This window comes from Saccopteryx bilineata, chromosome 1 (genome assembly GCF_036850765.1).
Source record: "Saccopteryx bilineata isolate mSacBil1 chromosome 1, mSacBil1_pri_phased_curated, whole genome shotgun sequence".
Classification (NCBI taxonomy): domain Eukaryota; kingdom Metazoa; phylum Chordata; class Mammalia; order Chiroptera; family Emballonuridae; genus Saccopteryx; species Saccopteryx bilineata.
In genome coordinates, this window is record NC_089490.1 from 51,365,092 (window position 1) to 51,382,957 (window position 17,866).

At 38.3% G+C, this 17,866-nt stretch overlaps 1 non-coding gene and 1 pseudogene across 1 annotated transcript; one reads left to right on the top strand and one right to left on the bottom strand.

Annotated features, from left to right (window-relative positions):
- The first annotated feature begins 11,804 nt into the window (after positions 1–11,804).
- LOC136321582 (U6 spliceosomal RNA) lies at positions 11,805–11,911 on the top strand. The gene has a single exon (XR_010728730.1). It is a non-coding gene; the product is annotated as a U6 spliceosomal RNA (small nuclear RNA).
- Positions 11,912–16,767: 4,856 nt separating this feature from the next.
- LOC136321533 (U4 spliceosomal RNA) lies at positions 16,768–16,873 on the bottom strand (annotated as a pseudogene).
- Between the last annotated feature and the right edge of the window lie 993 nt (positions 16,874–17,866).

The window sequence follows — 17,866 nt, forward strand, 5'->3', positions numbered from 1 at the left end:
TTGGCTGCTTCTCCTAAACAATGCTAATTTCAGGAACTGAGAGCAAGCAAGCCCTCGGTCTGCCCCATTTTATAGTGTAGAAATCCAAACCTTTAAGCCAATATACAAATAAGAAAGTCTCTGATACAAAGCCACTTATCTGAGGCATAAATGGGATTCCTCATAAGAGTGTACCACCCCCTATCATGCAACAGTCAAGGGTGTGGGGAAAAGTCCAGTTTTGAGAAGACCTTAGTATCAGAAGGGAGGAAAAGGCTTAGTCTTAAAACGAAGCCTTAGGCTATAATGACTCTGCCAGCTTACAGCCTGTCTCCCACACCCAAAGCGAGCAAACATATGTATCATATTTACAAACTTATTTGACCAACACCGTCATATACTCTTTTAGAGTGATGCTTTGTATACAGCTAGTTTAGAGATTATTTTTTAATGAGTTTTCTACTGTTTATTAATCCAACTCCAAGAACTTTCAGTTTTATTGCAGGAAACTGAGATGGACTCTCAAATGGAAAATGAACATTAAATAATTTTTCCTGGAAAATGACAGTGGTCCTCGTACTAATTCTCTCTTAAAAATGATAGGATTAAGCAATTTTTTTACTGAATTAGATCATTTATATCACAGTACTTTCAAAAACTTCCTCTTTGAGGGTCCAAGTAAATAAATTGAGCAATTCTAATCTCTATAATGTGTGCAAGGTATTCCTTGTATCTATCCCGAATCTCTTGTTTCAGTAGAGGCACATATTTTATTTTACTTTCCATGAGTGTGTAGATCAGGAAGTGATCCTGTTTATTTGTTTATTTATTTATTTTTATTTTTATTTTTTAGATAGGCAGGGAGAGAGAGAAAGGAACACCAAGCTGCTCCTGTATGTGCCCTGACCAGGGAATTGAACTGGTAACCTCTGTGCTCCAGAATGTCCAGGACGGTGCTTCGGGGCTTAATTTTTTACTTATTGATGAGACAGAGAGAGGAAGGAAGAGAGGGGAGGGGGAAGGGAAGCATTTGTTGTTCTATTCAATCATCCATTTTTTGGTCACTTCCCATGTGTCCTGATCAGGGATCGAACCCACATTCTTGTTGTTTCAGGATGATGCTTTTAACCAACTGAGCTAACTGGCTAGTGCCTCTATTTTATTTATTTTATTTTTATTTATTGATTTTAAAGAGAGAGTAAGGAGAGGGAAAGAGATAGAAGCATCGATCTGTTCCTGTATGTACCCTGAGCAAACATTGAACTGGCAACCTCTGAGATTCTGGACAATGCTCTAAGCAACTGAGCTGTCTGGGCAGGCCAGGAACCTATCCTCTTTAGATATCTTTCAACTATATGTATAAAGACAATCCTTCTGAAGAATAGTTAAAATTATCTCATGCTCAAAATATAAAAATCTCACAAAGTTCTAGATTTTAATAATTTTTGAAGCTTTAAAAAAATAAAAAACTATTGACCCTGAGCAGTTGGCTCAGTGGTAGAATGTTGGCCCAGCATGTGGATGTTCTGGGTTCAATTCCCAGTCAGGGCACACAGGAGAAGTGCCCATCTTCTTCTTCACCCCTCTCCCTCTCGCTTCTCTCCCTCTCCTTCTCTCTCTCTCTCTTTCTCTCTCTTTCTTTCTCTCTCTTCTCCTCCTGCAGCCAGGCTGGATTGGAGTGAGTTGAGCCTGGGTACTGAGAATGGCTCCATGGCCTCTGCCTCAGGCACTAAGAGGAGTTAGGTTGCTGCATGATGAAGCAACACCTCAGATAGAGCATCACCCTCTAGTGGGCTTGCCAGGTGGATCCCAGTCAGGGCACATGTAGGAGTCTGTCTCTGCCTCCCTTCCTCTCATTGAACAAATAAATAATAAAGAAAGAAAGAAATAGATAAATAAATAAATAAATAAATAAATAAAACAAAACTATTAAAGGTCAAAATTATTCATTCACATACATGTATTTAACTAAAATTTTAAGAACTAGGCTCTGAAATATGCTGTCATTGTTGGAATTGGTTTAAATGTATTTTCAAATGTTTCCAATAATTTCAACCTTCTCATTTTATATCTCTATATCCCTGATTGGTTTTTTAAAAAATATTCATTATATATTTTATATGTAAAATATCATTATATTATTGTTATATGTCCATCTACCAGGATAATCTGTCTCTACCTGATCAAAGCCTAATAATGAAGATCTTCATTTCTCCACATCTCCTTCCATGACGCAGACCCTCCTGTCTGTGCGTACCCCTCAGACTACCTTCACTCCAGCCAAGCAACTCAGTCACTTTAAACTCAGATAATTCTGCCTGTATTCCCTTCTTGGCTAAGCAACCCTTTTGAAAGGTGAGCCCAATTTCTTTCTTTGAGAGTCACAGAAATTTTATTTCAAGAACAAACTCTAACTTTTTCTACTTGACTCTACCTATTATTTGTAAGGCAGTACTGGATTAAAACTTGGCTTTCGCCCAGGAGTTTTCTACAAAGGTGGTAATAACAAATACAGTAGTTAAGTAAACTAATGGAAAAAGAAGAGAAAGAATCTCGTTCACTAATCTAAGTTCTTTTTTTTTTTTTTAATAAATTTTTATTAATGGTAATGTGATGACATTAATAAATCAGGGTACATATATTCAAAGAAAACATGTCTAGGTTATTTTGTCATCAAATTATGTTGCAAACCCCTCGCCCAAAGTCAGATTGTCCTCCGTCACCCTCTATCTAGTTCTCTGTGCCCCTCCCCCTCCCCCTAACTCTCTCCCTCCCTCCCTCCCATGTCCTCCCTCCCCCCCCACCCTTGGTAACCACCACACTCTTGTCCATGTCTCTTAGTCTCATTTTTATGTTCCACCAATGTATGGAATCATGTAGTTCTTGTTTTTTTCTGATTTACTTATTTCACTCCTTATAATGTTATCAAGATCCCACCATTTTGCTGTAAATGATCTGATGTCATCATTTCTTATGGCTGAGTAGTATTCCATAGTGTATATGTGCCACATCTTCTTTATCCAGTCTTCTATTGAAGGGCTTTTTGGTTGTTTCCATGTCTTGGCCACTGTGAACAGTGCTGCAATGAACATGGGGCTACATGTGTCTTCACGTATCAATGTTTCTGAGGTTTTGGGGTATATACCCAGTAGAGGGATTGCTGGGTCATAAAGTAGTTCTATTTGCAGTTTTTTGAGGAACCACCATACTTTCCTCCATAATGGTTGTACTACTTTACAGTCCCACCAACAGTGAATGAGGGTTCCTTTTTCTCCACAGCCTCTCCAACATTTGCTATTACCCGTCTTGATAATAGCTAATCTAACAGGAGTGAGGTGGTATCTCATTGTAGTTTTGATTTGCATTTCTCTAATAACTAATGAAGCTGAGCATCTTTTCATATATCTGTTGGCCATTTGTATCTCTTCCTGGGAGAAGTGTCTGTTCATGTCCTCTTCCCATTTTTTTTTGGATTGTTTGTTTGTTTGTTGTTGAGTTTTATGAGTTCTTTGTAAATTTTGGATATTAGGCCCTTATCTGAGCTGTCGTTTGAAAATATCAGTACCCATATAGTTGGCTGTCTGTTTATTTTGATATCAGTTTCTCTTGCTGAGCAAAAACTTTTAATTCTGATGTAGTCCCATTCATTTATCTTTGCCTTCACTTCTCTTGCCATTGGAGTCAAGTTCATAAAATGTTCTTTAAAACCCAGGTCCATGATTTTAGTACCTATGTCTTCTTCTATGTACTTTATTGTTTCAGGTCTTATATTTAGGTGTTTCATCCATTTTGAATTAATTTTAGTACACGGGGACAGGCTGTAGTCGAGTTTCATTCTTTTGCATGTGGCTTTCCAGTTTTCCCAACACCATTTGTTGAAGAGGCTTTCTTTTCTCCATTGTGTGTTGTTGGCCCCTTTATCAAAGATTATTTGACCATATATATGTGGTTTTATTTCTGGGCTTTCTGTTCTGTTCCATTGGTCTGAGTGTCTATTTTTTTGCCAATACCATGCTGTTTTGATTATAGTGGCCCTATAATATAGTTTAAAGTCAGGTATTGTAATGCCCCCAGCTTCATTCTTTTTCCTTAGGATTGTTTTGGCTATTCGGGGTTTTTTATAGTTCCATATAAATCTGATGATTTTTTGTTCCATTTCTTTAAAAAATTTCATAGGGATTTTGATGGGAATTGCATTAAATTTGTATATTGCTTTGGGTAATATGGCCATTTTGATTATATTTATTCTTCCTATCCAAGAACAAGGAATATTTTTCCATCTCATTGTATCTTTTTCGATTTCCCTTAACAAAGCTTTGTAATTTTCATTATATAGGTCCTTTACGTTCGTTGTTATGTTTATTCCTAGGTATTTTATTTTTTTTGTTGCAATCGTGAAGGGGATTATTTTTTTGAGTTCGTTTTCTAATATTTCATTGTTGGCATATAGAAAGGCTATGGACTTTTGTATGTTAATTTTGTATCCTGCGACCTTACTGTATTGGTTTATTGTTTCTAATAATCTTTTTGTGGAGTCCTTCGGGTTTTCGATGTATAGGATCATATCATTAGCAAAAAGTGATAGCTTTACTTCTTCTTTTCCCATATGGATGCCTTTTATTTCTTTGTCTTGTCTGATTGCTCTGGCCAGAACTTCTAGCACCACGTTGAATAAGAGTGGAGAGAGTGGACAACCCTGTCTTGTTCCTGATTTAAGGTAGAAAGTCCTCAGTTTTATGCCGTTTAATAGGATGTTGGCTGATGGTTTATCATATATGGCCTTTATCATGTTCAGATATTTTCCTTCTATACCCATTTTGTTGAGAGTCTTAAACATAAAATTGTGTTGTATTTTATCAAAAGCCTTTCTGCATCTATTGATAAGATCATGTGGTTTTTGTTCTTTGTTTTGTTGATATGGTGTATTACGTTAACCGTTTTACGTATGTTGAACCATCCTTGAGATTCTGGGATGAATCCCACTTGATCATGATGTATTATTTTTTTAATATGTTGTTGTATTCGGTTTGCCAGTATTTTGTTTAGTATTTTAGCATCTGTATTCATTAGAGATATTGGTCTGTAGTTTTCTTTCTTTGTGCCATCCTTGCCAGGTTTTGGTATGAGGGTTATGTTGGCCTCATAAAATGTGTTTGGAAGTATTGCTTCTTCTTCAATTTTTTGGAAGACTTTGAGTAGAATAGGAACCAAGTCTTTGAATGTTTGATAGAATTCACTAGTATAACCGTCTGGGCCTGGACTTTTATTTTTGGGGAGATTTTTAATAGTTTTTTCTATTTCCTCCCTGCTGATTGGTCTGTTTAGGCTTTCTGCTTCTTCATGATTCAGTCTAGGAAGGTTGTATTGTTCTAGGAATTTATCCATTTCTTCTAGATTGTTGTATTTGGTGGCATAAAGTTTTTCATAGTATTCTACAATAATTCTTTGTATATCTATGATGTCTGTGGTGATCTCTCCTCTTTCATTTTGGATTTTATTTATTTGAGTCCTGTGTCTTTTTTCCTTGGTGAGTCTTGCCAAGGGTTTGTCAATTTTGTTGATCTTTTCAAAGAACCAGCTCCTTGTTTTATTGATTTTTTCTATAGTTTTTTTGTTCTCTATTTCATTTATTTCTGCTCTGATTTTTATTATCTCCTTTCTTCGGCTGGTTTTGGGTTGTCTTTGTTCTTCTTTTTCTAGTTCCTTAAGGTGTGAAGTTAAGTGGTTTACTTCGGCTCTCTCTTGTTTGTTCATATAGGCCTGAAGTGATATGAACTTTCCTCTTATTACTGCTTTTGCTGCATCCCAGAGATTCTGATATGTCGTATTTTCATTTTCATTTGTCTGTATATATCTTTTGATTTCTGCGCTTATTTCTTCTTTGACCCATTCATTTTTTAGAAGTATGTTGTTTAGTTTCCACATTTTTGTGGGTTTTTCCCCCTCTTTTTTGCAGTTGAATTCTAGTTTCAAGGCTTTATGATCAGAAAATATGCTTGGTACAATTTCAATTTTTCTAAATTTGCTGATATTGTCTTTGTGGCCCAACATATGGTCAATTCTTGAGAATGTTCCATGTACACTAGAGAAAAATGTATACTCTGTCGCTTTGGGATGAAGTGTCCTGTAGATGTCTATCATATCCAGGTGTTCTAGTATTTCGTTTAAGGCCACTATATCTTTATTGATTCTCTGTTTGGATGACCGATCTAGAGCCGTCAGCGGTGTATTGAGGTCTCCAAGTATGATTGTATTTTTGTTAGTTTTTGTTTTAAGGTCAATAAGTAGCTGTCTTATATATTTTGGTGCTCCTTGGTTTGGTGCATATATATTAAGGATTGTTATGTCTTCTCGATTCAACTTCCCCTTAATCATTATGAAATGACCATTTTTGTCTCTGAGTACTTTTTCTGTCTTGTAGTCAGCATTATTAGATATGAGTATTGCTACGCCTGCTTTTTTTTGGGTGTTGTTTGCTTGGAGTATTGTTTTCCAGCCTTTCACTTTGAGTTTGTTTTTATCCTTGTTGCTTAGATGTGTTTCTTGTAGGCAGCATATAGTTGGATTTTCTTTTTTAATCCATTCTGCTACTCTGTGTCTTTTTATTGGTAAGTTTAATCCATTTACATTTAGTGTAATTATTGACACTTGTGGGTTCCCTACTGCCATTTTATAAATTGCTTTCTGTTAGTTTTGTATCTAGTTTGATTCTTCTCTTTTGTTTTTCTATCATTTGTTTTTGTTTGTTTGTGTTCCATACTTCTTTCCTCTGTTGCTACCTTTTTTAAGTCAAGTGTTTTTGTGGTGGTTTTTTTAGGGGTGGTTACCATTAAGTAATGAAAAGGGTACCTACCATATTCATTGTAGTACCCTATCTTATAAGTATTTCTGCACTTCATCATCCTTTGCTACTGTTAATCTCCATCCTCTCCCCCCTTTTTTTCCTTTGTTGTCACAGTTTAAGTTTGGTTTTATTGTGTTCTTGGTGGAGCTGTTACTTGTGGTGTTGTTTTCTTTTGTTCTTTGAATCTGGTTGGAAAACCCCCTTTAGTATTTCCTGGAGTGGGGGCTTTCTGTTGATAAATTCTCTCATCTTTTCTGTATTTGTGAATGTTTTTATATCTCCTTCATACTTGAAGGATAGCTTTGATGGGTATAGTATTCTTGGCTGAAAGTTCCTCTCTTTCAGGGCTTTAAATATTGGGGTCCACTCTCTTCTAGCTTGTAGAGTTTCTGCTGAGAAATCTGATGATAATCTAATAGGCCTTCCTTTATATGTTGTACTCTTCTTTTCCCTGGCTGCCTTGAGAATTTTTTCTTTGTCATTGGTTTGTGTCATCTTTATTATGATGTGCCTTGGAGTGGGTTTGTTGGGGTTAAGAAAACTTGGTGTTCTGTTTGCTTCTTGAATTTGAGGCTTTAGTTCCTTCCACAGGCTTGGGAAGTTCTCGTCTATTATTTGTTTGAGTATATTCTCCATTCCATTTTCTTTCTCTTCTCCCTCTGATATACCTATTATTCTTATGTTATTCTTTCTGATGGAGTCAGACAATTCCTGTAGGGCTTTCTCGTTTTTTATTATTTTTGAGTCTCTTTCTTCTTCTCTCTGTTGTGCCTCAAGTTGTTTGGCTTCTATTTCACTAATCCTATCTTCAATCTGGGCTGTTCTGTTAGCTAAGCTTGTTACCTCATTTTTCAGCTCGTGAATTGAGTTTTTCATTTCTGTTTGATTTGTTTTTATAGTTTCAATTTCCTTGGTAATATATTCTTTGTGTTCATTGAGTTGTTTTCTGATCTCCCTATATTGCCTTTCTGTGTTTTCTTGTATATCTCTGAGTATTTTTAAGATTTCTATTTTAAATTCTCTGTCATTTAGCTCCAAGGCTTCCAATATGTTAAGTCTTTTCTCCATAGATTTTTCCACATCTATTTTTGTTACCTCTCTTTCTTTTGTATCCATAATATTCGATTTCCTCTTTCTTATCGGCATCTGAGGGTGGTCTTATTGATAGCACTAATTAGAATTAATAAAGGGTAAAAAGAAAAAAAAAAGGGTAAAACACCCCACAAAAAAAAACAGTAATAATTTATTATTTCCCCCTTTTTTTCTCTCTTCTCTTTCCCTCCTCTCCCCTCCTCAGGGAAATATCGTGCCTATAATGGAGGGCCTGATTTGGGGTGAAGAGTTCAAGGGGCAAAAAAAAGGGAGTAGGGACCTACTAAATGCAAAAAAAAAAAAAAAAAAAGGAAGAAAATCTTAGACAAGCATAAGATGATTTGCTTGTAAGTGATGGTCAACTAAGAGATATAATGAGAGGGATAAGAGGGTATCAGAAAAAAGGACCAAAAAAGAATAATAAAGAAGAAAAAATAAAAATAATAAGTAAAAATCTGTTGTATTAAGTGGAGTGAATACTAAATACAATGGAGACCTTGGGTTGGGAGGACCCAAAATGCCAGAAAAATAAACAAACGAGAAAAAAAAAAAAAAAACAAAAGCAAAAAAGAGAAATAAAGCCAAAAAAAAGCCTTGAGTCCCAAATTAACTAATTTGTTCGTGATTGAGGATTATATGGGAGGAAAGTAAAATGAGAAAAGAAAAAACGAATAGAAAGGAAAAAATAAGAAAAAGAGAAAAACGAAGGAAGAAATAAAATAGGAGGAGAAAAAAACAAAATAAAGCAAGACAAAAAAAACAAAAAACAAAAAAAAACAAAAGAGGAGAGAGTGAGAGTTAAGTGTTTTGGAGTATAACCTTAAAGGAGGGTGAGGATGAAGAAGAAAAATAAAATGCAACACTCATGGGTAGTGTAGTTCAAGAAAGGGGAAGCATAAGATGGGCAGAGAATAGAAGGACAAAGGTGGAGGAAATAAAGGCAAAAAGATAGAAGAAACAAACAACAACAACAACAACAAAATTAGTGGATCAAGTTGTAAAGTCTGTGGGTTTTTCTTGATTTTGAGAGGTTAACTTCTTCCTTTTTCTTTTCTCTCCCTCTTCCTAGTCGGTGACTCTGTACCCCAGGCTCTGCCCCTGTGTCACTCTTAGGTAGGGATTTGCAGTTGATGGGATTCTATGGCAATGTCATATAATTGGCTTTAGTCTTGCTGGAAGTAAAGGCTTGTTGGCGTTTGCAGGGTCCAACGATGAGAGAGTTTGCTTTCCTGGATTCTCTCTCCTAGTCCCCCCTTTCTGAATTAACAGTCTGGTGATCCAGCTATAAGGCTGCAACTGCTTCTGCCTGGGGAGTAAGAGGCTCAAAGAGCTGGGAAATCCCCACTCTATCCCCACTCAGTGCAAGGCTTTGGGAAAGGCTCTGAGAGTCAGGGCCTCCAGTGTAATCAGGCGGGGGTGGGAGTCAATTGTTGTCAAGGTGACTGTTCAGCGCCTATCATTTAGTTGGACCTCTCAACCCAGGCTTTCCACACTTTGTAGCCTGTTTTTGCAGGGAAGAAGAGGCACTAGTCTCTGCTTACGACTAGTGTAGTATAGACCTTATTATCTGCCAAGTCCTTCTTGTTAGCGTTTATCCCTGAATATGGAGGCTCTATCAATCAGAAGTTGCCCCCGCCCCTTTAGCGAGAGGCACTAAAAAATATCACGCCTCTTGTCTTGGATCGCTGAACTGAGAGAGATCTTATCAATTAGAACCGAGGGTGCGCAGATTTTATGGGTTAAGCTAATTTCAGTGATTGGGTCGCAGCTGTGCTTCCGAAGGTATTTTAGGCTGCCTGCACACGCCCCTCCCCCAACGCTTGATTGTTAGCTTGAATGGCTGGGTGAGGTGCCCCGCCCACGGAGAGAATCTCCCAAGCCTCTCCTGCTCGCCCCGCCGCTGGCGGCTGGACCGCACCAGGCGCAGGATAATGGAGCCCCCTGGGTGTGCAGGCCAGCAGGGTGCCCTGGGCGCGTGGAATGCCCAAGGCACGCGCGCGAATGGGGCGCTCCGGGCACCGGTGGCCGGCGACCCCCACTCGCAGTGTGCGGGCCGCTGGGAACGTCAGCGGTGCTCAACCGGACCGGGCGCGCCCGGCGGCTCGCGACGGCTCGCGTCGGCCGCTCGTGGCGGCTCGCGGTTCCCAAGTATATGGGCTGACTCACCGCAGGCGCACTCCCTCGCGGCTTGAATGAGCGTCGCTGCGGTAGCTTCCTCCACACCCTCGTCTCTCAGATTCAAGTGATAACAGTCCTTTTGCTTTCAGTTTGTGTGGAACTCCGGAATGCTCCGAGGATAAATTTTTCTGTTTCTAGTTGATAAATTTGTTGTGATTTAGGGGAGAGCTGTCGGATGTGCTTCTCACGGCGCCATTTCCGTGACGTCACTCCTAGTAATCTAAGTTCTTATATGACAGAAATTTTATCATACTCACCTTGGTTTCACCAATGCCTGGTATGAAGTAAGTGCTTTATATATATTAAAATTTTTTTTTCATAATTTGTCATGGGACATTTTATCTATACCATAAATTGCTTTTTTTATAAATTTCAATTCAATAAAGAGTTATTGTGTGTTTATTATGTGTTATATACTGGCCAGTTGGAATTAAAAAAGAAACATATAGTCCCTGTATTAAAGGAGTTTGAGTTTCCATAAGAATGTGAACAAATAAATTGGCAATAACAATACCATACCATTAGGGTTATGAAAAAGGAGGAACAGGTTTTTATGGGAGCATTTAAGAGCCATAACCTCCGTTCTTAGATTGGGTCCATGGAAGACAGGGAGGAATTTACAAGCAAAATGAAAGGGATGGCACTTCTAGGGAAGATACAGCATGAACAGAAGCCTAAGGGTCTGGGTAAAATGCTTAAAATGTTAGCCTTCAGCACATGAGTAATGACTAGATATAAACCCAGAGAGAAAAGCACCACCACATCAAAAACTTCAAGAGGCATATAGGAGTTTGGACTTTATCTAAGAATATTGAGAGCATAATGAAATAAAAAGTTTTAAACTGAGATTTCAACCCTGGACATATCAGTCTTTTTGGAAGAGCAAAGAGTAAGTATGCCATGAGAGAATGTGGAGAAAGGAGGCCGTATATTGTATTGACGGATGGAGATGGGTTATGTGCATATGGACTGAATCATCACCTTAGGTGTATTTTATTTTACCCGATTGTGATAATTTGTTGATCAATAAATGTTTCCATCTGCATTCCCAAGTAAGTAAGGAGTGAAGGGAATGTCAGTGAGAGTGGATTGGAAGGAGGTGCCACCGGAGCCAGCAGAACAAGAGAGAAGACTTTTGGAATGATTATGAGCTGGTGGCGGCAGGATGAGAAATTAGAGTATTAGAGACTTTGTGATTAACTGGACGTTGGAGTGAGGAAAAGGAACAAGTTAATGCTTATTTTAAAAGCTGGACTTTGAAAATGGTTGCTTTTAGAGTGTACAGTATTTTGTCTTCACCAGCTAAGATGTCAGATCCTGGTGAGCAGGCCCTGTTTCCTTCCCACTGACTGTATCCAGCAGAGAACTCCCCGAGTACATGGTCTGATGAACGGCTGTAGACTGGGCATTTCAAGTTTACAAGTAAGGTTGTATTTGAAATTCTGCATGTGTTGCCTTCTTCCTTTCCTCAGAATTTGTGAAGTTCAATGAGACTATCTTGAAGTAAAACTTTAAAAAATGATTATGAACAGAAAACAAGTTGAAAGAAACAGAACAGAATCCGGCACATTGGGAATTAATGTCATGCACTTTCTTGTCAAACTAAAAAGCTTCCACACAGCAAAGGAAACCACCAACAAGACAAAAACACAATTTATAAAATGGGAGAAAATATATGGAATAGGGGTTAATATTTAAAATATACAACTCAGTGTTAGCTTCGGTAGCACATATACTAAAATTGGAACGATACAGAGAAGATTAGCATGGCCCCTGCGTAAGGATGACACGCAAATTTGTGAAGCGTTCCATATTTAAAAAAAAATACACAACTTATACAGTTCAAATAGTAAAACCCATTTTAAAAATGGACAAAGGATGTGAATAGATATTTTTCCAAAGAAGACATGCAAATGATCAACAGGTACATAAATAGATGCTCAATGCCACTAACCATTAGGGAAATGCAAATCAAAACCTCAATGAGATATCACCTCACATCTTTTAAAAGGGCTATTAACAAAAAGATAAGAAATGTGTTAGCGAGGTCTGGCCTGTGGTGGTGCAGTGTATAAAGCATCAACCTGGAACACGGAGGTCCCTGGTTTGAAACCCTGGACTTGCCTGGGCAAGGAACATTTGGGAGTTGATGCTTCCTGCTCCTTCCCCCTTTTCTCTCCTCTCTCTCTCTTTCTCTCTCTCTCTCTCTCTCTCTCTCTAAAATGAAAAAAGAAATGTGTTGATGAGGATGTGGCAGAAAGGGAACCTTTTGCACTGTTCATGGGAATGTAAACTGGTATAACAACTATAGAAAACAGTATGGATCTTCTTCAAAAAATTAAAAAAAAAAACCTAAAAGAAAAAATAAAATAAAGGCTCATAACTCCCAAATTTGTATTCCCAGTCCAACTGCTGCCTGAAACTTCTAATGTATATATCAAACTAACCTCAGAGCAGGGAAGTGATCTGAAACTCTACATGTCCAAACCAGAGTGTCCGATACTGCTTCTTGTTCCTTTTATAGCTTTAAGCATGTCAGCAATGGCAGCTCCTTTGACTCACACTTGCTCATCTCTTTCTCCTGTCTGAAGTCCGATATTTTGATGAATTCTACAGGTTCTATCTTCAGAATATTTCCAGAACCTGCACCGCTCACCACTGCAATGTTGCTCTTGTTAAAATACGAGCTCAATCATTTTTTTGTGGTGATTGAACCCGTCAGTGGTTTGCCGTCTAGCCCTGACAAAAAGCCAGTCATTGGAAGGCCCTATGCAATCTGCCTGCTTTCCCTCCTGCCCTCCTCTGCCTCCCCATTCCTCACCACCACGACCTCGTCTCCCACTTCTTTTCCTCTTGCTGGCTCTGATTCTAGCTCAGTAGCATCCCCGATGAAGCACTGGGCCACCCAGATCTTCCTGTGCGGTTTCCTCTGCCAGAGTGCTCTTTTCCCAGAAGACTCTGTATTATACAGTGTGTCCGTAAAGTCAAGGTGCACTTTTGACTGGTCACAGGAAAGCAATAAAAGACAATAGAAATGTGAAATCTGCACCAAATAAAAGGAAAATTCTCCCAGTTTCAAACCTATTCAGTGCAGTTCGATGTGGGCTCCATTTGTTGCCCTATACACATCCAAATGATAGTGAAGTTCTTGCCACACATGGGTAAGGAAGTCTGGTGTAACAGAGTGAATAACGTCTATGATTCTCTGTTTTAAGTGATTAATGTTGTGGCACTTCGTTATAAACGCGCCGATATTCACGTTGCACTTTGGTCATGGATTCGAATTTAGCGAGCCACAGAACACACTGAACTTTCCTCTGTACCATCCACATCTCGACTGGCATGGCTGTGGGCTGCTCCTCTGTATACACAGTGATATGTCATCATCTGCACATGCGCACATGCTGCCACATCATCCTACAGAAACTGGGAGGGTGTTCCTTTTATTTGGTGCAGATTTCACATTTCTATCGTCTTTTGTTGCTTTCCTGTGACCATTCAAAAGTGCACCATGACTTTATGGACACAATGTACTTTAGGTCTTTTGTGTCTCCTTTTGTGTCTGGGCTCTTCTGATCACATAAAATTGCTGACTTCCCATTTCCTATTTCCCTCTGTTCCTACATTCTTCTCTTTAGCATTTATCGTTATCACACAATTTTAACTTATGTCTGCAGCTTACAAGGATTTCTAACTATTTCACCCACTGATATATCCTTAGCACATTGTATATACATGATAAATATATGTTGACTAAAATGCCATATTAGAAGTACTCATGAGGGGCTAAGAGGCTTTCTAAGATATGAGATGAATTTTTGAAACTATTAGGAAAGACTTCAAAGGACAAGCTGCATTTGAACTGAGAGGAGGTGAGGAGTTAGATTTTGGAGGTAATGCCTGTAGGAGAGATGGCTGTGTACACAAAGCCGAAGACCCTGGGAAATAAAAGATGTAACAAGAATATTGTTATTCAATTTGACTGGAGCATATAAAGCATGAAAAGAAGACTAATTAGTAAGAACTCAGGGCATGTACCATAAACAAAGAGCCTATTTGAGTTTTGGAAATAAGCAATGTATCTCTTCTCTTCCTTGAACAAACAAACAGATCTTTGCCATGTTGCAATTTAGATATGAAACCTGCTCTAGGCAATTAGATGGAGCCGTAACATTTGCCTCATCCAGAACTTTCCCGGTGACAGTCACTCCGTTTATCAGGCTGGCTGAGGGAAAATTGAATCAACAAACCTCATTTCTTATTGTGGTAGAACATACTTTTTCATGCATATTTAGGGAATATAAATTTCAGTTCCAGAATTGCCCAACTCTAAACTGTTCTAACTAAGCCAGAAAATAATTATAAACATCTAGAAATAAAATGTTTCACTCCAAAGGGGGTTTACATATAAATATTTTACTATATTTTCTCTTCCAATTTTATGACCTGAATTAGAGTTTGAAAAAAAGCAATCAGTCAACTTATATAATGAGATTTAAGAGAAAATAGTCAAGCAAGAAATTGCTCTCGTGGGCAACAATCTTTCCACTTCCCGACCTGCACCTCTTTATTGCTGCCTGGCAAAGTTCTAGCCTTAGTTCTTCAGGTCCCCTGAAGGCATTCGCTTCTAACAAGGTTATTTTTCCTTCGCATTTATCTTTCTTTGCTGTTATGAAATCAGAGACCTTACCTTCTACCTCTTCCTGGATTTGACTTTTCTTATCATTTTTTAAAAAAATCAGAGATAAACAGTGAATCATAAAAACATAAGTAAAGTCAAAAGCAAACACTCGTAACATGGTTAAATAAAATGAGAATATTAAATAGTAGGTGCTTTAAAATAGCTCTCGTAACATGGTTAAATAAAATGAGAATATTAAATAGTAGGTGCTTTAAAATAGCTCTTTGGGCCTATATATGTAATTAGCAAAAGGTCTTTTATTTAAGAATAATTTTCTCATCAAAAAGTAATTTAGTGCCTGACCAGTAGTGGTGCAGTGAATTGAGAGCTTCAGCCTGGGATGCTGAGGTTTCCAGTTTGAAACCCTGAGATCACTGGCTAGAGCAGGGGTCCCCAAACTTTTTACACAGGGGGCCAGTTCACTGTCCCTCAGACCCTTGGAGGGCCAGACTATAAAAAAAACTATGAAAAAATCTCTATGCACACTGCACATATCTTATTTTAAAGTAAAAAAACAAAACGGGAATACGATATTTAAAATAAAGAACAAGTAAATTTAAATCAACAAACTGACCAGTATTTCAATGGGAACTATGGGCCTGTTTTTGGCTAATGAGATGGTCAATGTGCTCCTCTCACTGACCACCAATGAAAGAGGTGCCCCTTCCAGAAGTGCGGTGGGGGCCGGATAAATGGCCTCAGGGGGCCGCATGTGGCCTGCGGGCCGTAGTTTGGGGACCCCTGGGCTAGAGTGCAGGTTCACCGACATAAGCATGGAGTCACCCGCTTGAGCATGGGATCATCGACATGATCCCAAGGTCACTGGCTTGAGCCCCAGATCACTGACCTGAAACCCAAAGTTGCTGGGAGCAAAGGGTCACTGGCTCAGTTTTTGAGATCCCCCCCAATACGACACATATGAAAAGTAATCAATGAACAACTAAAGTAAAGCAACAATGAGTTGATGCTTCTCACCATTACTATTTCTAAAAAAAAAAAAGTGACTTAACTGGCACGTGTTGATGTGTCATATCCTATAGATCATCAGATTAACAATGACTCTTTATGATTCAAGATATTAATAATAATTATTATTATTAAATAAGTATATATTTACTGAGCATCTACTACCTGCCAGGCACTTTATATGAATTATCTGATGTAATCCTCATAACACTGAGATACAATATGTTATAACCCCCAATTGACAAATGAAGAAAGTAAGGCAAAGCAATAAAGCAATGGTGAGTTAGTGACTTAAGATTGCAAAGCAAATAAGATAGCATAACTAGAATTCAAACAGAGGCCATCTGATCAACCTAGAGTGCACACTTCTAACCATCCCTCAATTCTGCCTATTTTCTGTAATATACAGTTTCTCCAGTTACTAAAAAGTAAAAGTGAGTTAGCATGAATTATCTTTAAAAATTATTGAATTTCAGATTTTTTCCTTCTTTTCCAAGTGAGAGGAGGGGAGATAGACAGACTCTTACATGTGCCCCAACCAAGATCCACCCAGCAATCCCCATCTGGGGCCATTCTCACAACTGAACTATTTTTAGCACCTGAGACTGAGGCTTCAATGGAGCCAACCTCACAGCCTGGGGATGATGCACTTGAACCAATTGAGCTATGTAGGAAGGAAAGAGAAGGGGGAGGGGAAGGTGTGGAGAAGCAGATGGTCACTTCTCTTACATGCCCTGACTGGGAATCAAACCCAGGACATCCATATGCCGGGCTGATGCTCTACCTCTGACCCAACTGGCCAGAGAAAATTTCATAATTTTCAATGCCTAAAATGAGTAGCACCACTCTCTTGGCTTAAATAACTCAGAATCATTTCTAGACACTTCCAACAACTTTCTTGTGATCTCATGAAAGAAAAAGAAGGAGCTTCACAGATGAAGTAATAGACTTGCAAAATACTACATATACCATTGCCATATGAGGTCATAAGATGAACCCTTGCTGTCATCTCTACCTCGCTCAGGAATTATTTGTGAAAAGACCATAAATTAAGAATTACTTTAGTTTTCAATTAGCAATAATTGCGCCTTGGATAAACCTCATTGGCTACGATACTGCCACTGCGCAAAGCTTAAGAATTACTTTAGCTTATTCCAGGGACAGCTATGTGATGGAACTGCACATAACAAGGAGAAAATATAGAAGATGAGATCAGAACTTTAGAGCTAGGATATGAAGTGTGGAATTTATTCTAATAACAATAAAAAGCAAGTGAAAGGTTTAGAAGTTAAATTTATGCTTTAAAAAGATTTCAGCCTTGTCCATCAATGGATAAGTGGATTAAAAAAGCAATCGTACATTTGCACAATGGAATATTACGTAAAAAAAAAAAAAGAAATAAAAAGGAAATTTTACCTTTTGTGACAGCATGGATGGAATGGACGTGGAGATATTTATGCTAAGTAAAATAAGCCAGGCAAAGACAAATACCATATGATCTCACTTATATGTAGAATCTCATGAACACAATAAATTGAGAAACATAATAGAAACAGAGAGGGAACAGCTGGGCAGTTGTCAGAGGGAAGGGGGAAGAGGGGACAGGATCAGAGAATGTGAAGGAATTAGTCAAAAAACACATATACATAAAACATTTCTATAGAGACAACAGGGTACCAATAGCCAGAAGCAAAGGGGGGTGGAGGCAGGTGGAGGGGGATGGGGGGAAGTGAGGGGGAGAGAAACTGCATGGGGCACGGGGGAGCACGATGCCGTATGCAGATGGTGTTATACTAAGGGGGACACTTGAAACCATGTCAACCAAATATTAAATTAACATTATTAAGAAAGAAATTTTAAAAAAGAAATAGAAAATGGAAAATAAAAAAGAAAGGACTTCAGCCTTAACAATGAAAGAAATCTTTCAATTTGTGACAACATAGGTGAACCTGGAAGACACTATGCTAAGTGAAATAAGCCAGACACAGAAAGAAAACTACTGCATGATCTTATTTATATGTAGAATCTAAAATAAATTCATAGGAGCTGAGAGCAGAATGGTGGCTGATAGGGGTAAGGGGGATGGGAAGATGGGGAGAGGCAACAAAGTGTACAGTTTCAGCTAT